This window comes from Alnus glutinosa, chromosome 13, assembly GCF_958979055.1.
Source record: "Alnus glutinosa chromosome 13, dhAlnGlut1.1, whole genome shotgun sequence".
Taxonomy (NCBI): Eukaryota; Viridiplantae; Streptophyta; class Magnoliopsida; order Fagales; family Betulaceae; genus Alnus; species Alnus glutinosa.
Window position 1 is genome coordinate 19,463,840 of NC_084898.1, and position 6,084 is coordinate 19,469,923.

At 37.4% G+C, this 6,084-nt stretch overlaps 1 long non-coding RNA gene across 1 annotated transcript; it reads right to left on the reverse strand.

The window, feature by feature from the left end:
• Window positions 1-3,570: 3,570 nt before the first annotated feature.
• On the reverse strand, window positions 3,571-5,623 carry LOC133853819 (uncharacterized). Its single transcript, XR_009896751.1, has 3 exons — window positions 4,656-5,623; window positions 4,299-4,329; window positions 3,571-3,724 (listed from the first exon to the last, which is right to left on the reverse strand). It is a non-coding gene; the product is annotated as an uncharacterized LOC133853819 (long non-coding RNA).
• Between the last annotated feature and the right edge of the window lie 461 nt (window positions 5,624-6,084).

Sequence of the window (6,084 nt, forward strand, 5' to 3'; positions counted from 1 at the left end):
GTCGGCAAGAATGTCGGCAATGGATTATAGCAGGTGGACGGCTGATTAAAAATAATCAATTTATGAATAAATAAATATAAACACTGTCGGTGGAAGAGAGTGTCGGTAAGCATTTTATCAGAAAATGCATCGAATCACCTGCAGATATTATTGCAGATTTAGGTATTTTTACACTAGGTCTTTATTAATAATAATTCACTAGAGTGTAATTTTAAACCCGTTTTGAGTCTAGTTCGTTTCATAGGTAATATTATTATCTCAATAATATTTAAACATAATAAATTTATAAACCAAATATATATTGTACATATTACACATTAATATTATTTATTAATATTATTATGCCAATTAGTCTACTGAATAATTCCGTCAGTCTATTCATTTAATCTTAAATTCTAGTTTAAGACATTAATTGCATTACTAAAAATCTGGGGCGCTACATTCTTCCCCCCTTAATGGAATTTCGTCCCCGAAATTCGTAAACTATGCTTCGCATAAAGTTTACACTAAGTAGGAAAGATTTAGATTCTAAAATCTTAAGTCTAGTGATACAGATTTTTTTATGTGAAGCATCTAATTTATTAGACACAAAAAAAAAAATAAACAAGTATACCGCACCGTGTGATAGTTATCAAATATAATATTTTAAGCTCATAATAACAAGAAGTATAATAGATCAAACAAATGTGTAGCTTGAAGAAGGGAAAATATTCATTTCTCATTGTAGGAAAATTTCTCGTACAACAAATCCCTTTTATGAGGATGTTTTCTGATAATCTTGGTGGAAAGCTTGCCAAATGAGAACATGGAAGCCTCGAAGGAGAGGAAGGTGGGGAAGGTGAAGAAAGCAAAGAAGTCAAGGCAAGCAATCCGGAAAGGATATGAGTGCGGTACTCATATCGTGGTGCTCTCTCTCTTCTGTCACAGATCGCCATCACCGGATTGAGAGTAGATGCTAGAAAATTTTATGGTGATGCGAAGGAAGAGAAAGATACTTCATCTCAGAAGCATGATCAAGGATAATCCTGCTTCTAGATGTTAAGATCAAGGATAGTCCTGCTTCGTTGTTTGTGAATCTGGTTGTGATGCTGCATTTTTCTTGATTTAGGTTTGAGGTGGTGGTACTACATCTTCTATCTCAGGAGCGATGATAAGTTTAGACCAGAAGAAGATTTGGCTCTCAAAGTGTGAAGGGTTGAGAGCTGAAAGGTGTGCTTTGCAAGAGGGAAGACGAATGAATTTATAGAGATTTGAGAGGAAACGGTGCAAGTGGTGCCGACAGTGGGTCGTGAAACGCTCTCTCCTTTTCTCGGAATGCTCATCCAGCTCTATCTCGAGATGCTCTTCCAGCTCTGCAAGGTGCGAAAAGTGCGGCGAGAAATCCGGAAAAGCCATTGGGTGAATTCGGAATTCGAGAAGGTGAAAAGGGTGAAAGTTGAAAAATGAGAGAGCTCGTGATTCGAGAGCTGTCTGCTAGTGGTAGTGGCAGCTACGCTCAGAATGACGTTTGATTAGACTGCGTCTCATTCACTGATTAAGTTCTCTTTTCTTCCTTCAGATCTTTCGAATAACCGCTTCATTTCTTTCTTTTCTCCATCAGGTCCTTTGAGGAGTATCATCATTTTCTTAGTTTTCCAAAAAAAATGGCTTCTTCATCCTCTCAAAATAATCTTGATCTGAATGCTGCGCCTGTAGTACCAGAAATTTGGCGCCCATTGTTCCTATCTCAGAGAGGTCCTCTTCTGACTAATGACTCTGTGATGCTGAGTGATGCAGTAGCTGCATCTGTAGCTCAAGGCATCATGACTCCTCGAGATGAAAAGTTGTTGGCTGATAGGACCGATGCTCAAGCCATCAATGATTCTTTAGCATTCAGTATTCAGGGTGCTTCTTCGGTTTCCAATATGGCTCGCCGTCTGCAAGTTCGAGGGAACGAAATTCAAGCGTTGAAAGTTCAAATCTTGACTTTGCAGCGAATGTATGTGGACTTTAGGCGAAGGAATCGGGTTCTTCAGCAGGAGAATAAAAGGTTGAAGAAGGTGGTGAATTCCTATGCGAAAGACTTGGAAAAGAGGTATGCTGACTTGGAACAGAATACCAATCGTCTCCAAGAACAACACCAGGACCTCTTGCGTGTAGTCCAAAACCTCAGGGTTTTCCGCCCAGAAACTTAGTCAGGTATTCTATTCGATCTAGAAATTTTTATTTACAAAAATAAATAACTAACTGCAGTATTATGAAATACCTGTAGGTATAAGCATACCAGTATTCTCCGGGAATGGTGCAGAAAAGGTCCTGTTTTGCAAGTCTATTTTTCTTTGAATCAAAAGCAGTTCATCTTGTTAAGACAATAATTATTCTTTTACGCACCGTTCATATCATCTAATATGTCTGTAATCTATTGAACTATTTATTTCTACTCGATCTTTTACTAAGGTGTAATTTTTATATGGTACTATGTTCTTCTTTCTATTTCTGCATAATTACTATCATCCTCAAATTTCATTAGATTAAATCTTTAGTATTACTCCAATTTAGTTATGCAGTCAATCAATACTTAAATTTGCTAATCATAAACTTATCCATCAAGTAAGGATTTCTAAGAGAATCAATAAATCATATAATCAAGATTTTATTTAACTTAAGCTCTAGAAAACCTCAATGATATATAAACTTCCCCAAAGTTCATCAGATGCATAGGGAAAGTAATCTCTCCAAAACTCATCAAATCATTTGATCAACTAATTTCCTCAAATATATATAAATCAGTAATTTACGCTTTATACACCTATCTTCGAAAGATACCAAATTTGGAATAATAGATGCATTAATCATAACATATCTTTCCTTACATTCTAGGGTTAATTGGATAGACCTCAAAGCCTCAAAATTTATCTCTGATCCTTAGGTTATCCTTATTATGGTTATGGGAAAGTTGTATCTCTAAGCACATGAAATATCTATAGAGTGCTTTATAAATTTACTAACTTAATATCCATAAATTATTTCAACGTATTAAACATTTGGATTCTGTAATCTATATCTCCAAAAAGAAACATTTATGACTATGCCTCAAAAATACTAGATATCAACTCATCTTAATTCTGAAATTACTTCTATTTACATACCTCCGATTTCTTATCCCCTTACGCTAGGATCATCATCAAGGTGGAAGGTTTCTGCACTAAAATACATCACACAAAGTATTTTATAAAAATGGTTTACACCTATAGCTCTTGTGTTATTCTTAGACATCTAGGGTCAAGTCTTAAGGTCCTCAGAGCAAACTGCTCTGACACCATACTGTAACTTACCCAAGTTACAGTATGACACTGAATGTTCACTAGGTCGCAGAACAACTGCTCTGATACCATACTGTAACGCCCCAAATTTGAGCCAGCAAATTCGTAAGCAGAAACCTCCGGTTTCCACGTGACGTTACTACATCAGAGATAAACTCTCGCAGCGGAATATATTTTTAACCAACATGCTTGGATTAAATAACACATTAGAGCTTTTAAATTAAATACCTCTAGATATTCATTAGAAAATTTTTATAACAAATACAAGGAAACAGGTGTCCATAATGACACAAAAGAATACATATAAATCATTAGCAATTTTGTCAATATAAAATGCTATAAACACAGAAGACTACAAACAAAATATAAACTATGCGTCCTTAGCTATAAAACCTCTTGAGTTCTGGTCTTTGTCTATTAACCTGCATTAACGGAATATATGTATATAGGAACAAAAACACAAAACAACCAAAGTGAGTCCACTGTTTCCAATAATACGGTGAATACTGATTTACTTAATAAATTCTCTTAACATGTAGTTATGGCTTTATAACCATGCGTATAATGCAAATGTATGAGTTGTATGAATATGCATCGTAGTAACCATTTAGTTTGTATTTTATGATCATCTTTCTTCAGACCTCTCGTTCTAGGTTATCAGAACCCGTTCACGTCCGTTGCCTCCCACTTAAAGTCTTACCTGTTTTTACTGGAATCCTACCGGTCCCAGCATTAGTTATATATTAAGACTTCGGACTCGCACTTTTTAGGGTTCACTGATGAGCCTTTCTTCCCCTTGCTACTACATCAGCTTTGGTTTTTTAACCCCCCAAGTCAACTGATGCACTGGCTATCTTATCAGCCGTATTTTATTATTTTAGACACAACATGCTATGCATGATCGGCCACATGTAATGAACAAATTAAATAAAACAATAAACACAATATTATGGAAAAACCACCAGCTTCGTTCTCAGTAAGTATAGAAATACTTACTGCCAATTCATGCAGTCTCTCAAGTCATCATCTGAAAAATTATAGGTATATCCACACAAAGTGTTAACATCATTTAGCACAAATCCTAATTCTATTTATAAAACCTCTTTGCCTAATGTTATTATTATTCTTAGTTTTAACACTTAAACCATCCTCTAATATTTTTAATAGCACCGATTATTCATTTTCCATATTATTCTACATATGATTTAAACACTCAATAAATATAATATACATTAATAAGTTATTTATCAAAATATTCAATTCTATATTTATCAAAGTTATAATCTAAAATACTTATTAATTGATTTCATGTAAGTATATACCATTAAGTTAATTAAAAACCCAGAAACTCACATTAAGGATTTTACTAGAAAATCTAGTGAAAACGGTGAGTTTGGTCACGGGAAGTCGCCGGAAAGGTTACCGGAAAAGTCGCCGGAAGACTCTGCCGGAGACGGGTCACCGGCGGGTCGGGTCTCCGGGTTCAGGTCATGGTTGGATCACTGCTGGGTCAGGCTCAGCGGGTCTGGGCTGAAATTGGTTCGTGGGCCGACTGGGTTGGGCTTGCTTGCTGGGATGGGCTGGACTGGGCTCAGCTACTGCTTGCTGGACTGGGCTCACGGGTCACGGGTTGGGCCGGGGTTCACGGGTTCAGCTGGATCGTCTGGGTTGGGCCGAGGTTCACGGGTCTGGTCTGAATCGCAGCTGGAATGGGCTTCTGGGTCGGTGGTCTTCACGGCTGGGTCATGGATCATGGCTGGATCACGCACGGGTTCGTTGGGTTCATGGTTTCACGGCTGGGTTGGACGGGTCGTGGTTCACGGCTCCACGATCGGGTCCTGGGTCACGCCGGGATGGGATGGGCTCTGCTGGGTGACGCCGTCCGCCAGCCATCGGTGCTGAGTTGTGGGTTTTGGCTGGGCTCACGCCGGATCTTCGGGTTTGCTTGGGGTTCACGGCTTCGGGTCTCTCATCTTCTCTCTCTCGGTCTGCTACAATCGGCCGGGACTCTACTGAAGGATCGGCCGGATCTCCCTCTCTGCCTCTGTTTCTCTCTTCATTTCACTCCTTCTTTCTCTCTCAAATTCTGCTTCTCTCTCAATTCTCTACTTACTCTTAATCTCTTGCTTGCTTCTATTTCTCATCTCATCTCATCTCATCTCATCTCTTTCTCTCAACTCACTCTCCTACTCTCAATCTCAATTCCTCATATGCATCGGGACAGCAAAGAATAAGAGACAGTGGGGGAGGAAATTAAGAAGATCAGAAGGAAGAAGCTTAGTTCATGGGAGGTGCGAGTATTTTCTGAAGGGAAACAGACAGTTTTAAAAGAATAAGTGTCGGCAAGAATGTCGGCAATGGATTATAGCAGGTGGACGGCTGATTAAAAATAATCAATTTATGAATAAATAAATATAAACACTGTCGGTGGAAGAGAGTGTCGGTAAGCATTTTATCAGAAAATGCATCGAATCACCTGCAGATATTATTGCAGATTTAGGTATTTTTACACTAGGTCTTTATTAATAATAATTCACTAGAGTGTAATTTTAAACCCGTTTTGAGTCTAGTTCGTTTCATAGGTAATATTATTATCTCAATAATATTTAAACATAATAAATTTATAAACCAAATATATATTGTACATATTACACATTAATATTATTTATTAATATTATTATGCCAATTAGTCTACTGAATAATTCCGTCAGTCTATTCATTTAATCTTAAATTCTAGTTTAAGACATTAATTGCATTACTAAAAATCTGGGGCGCTACAGCT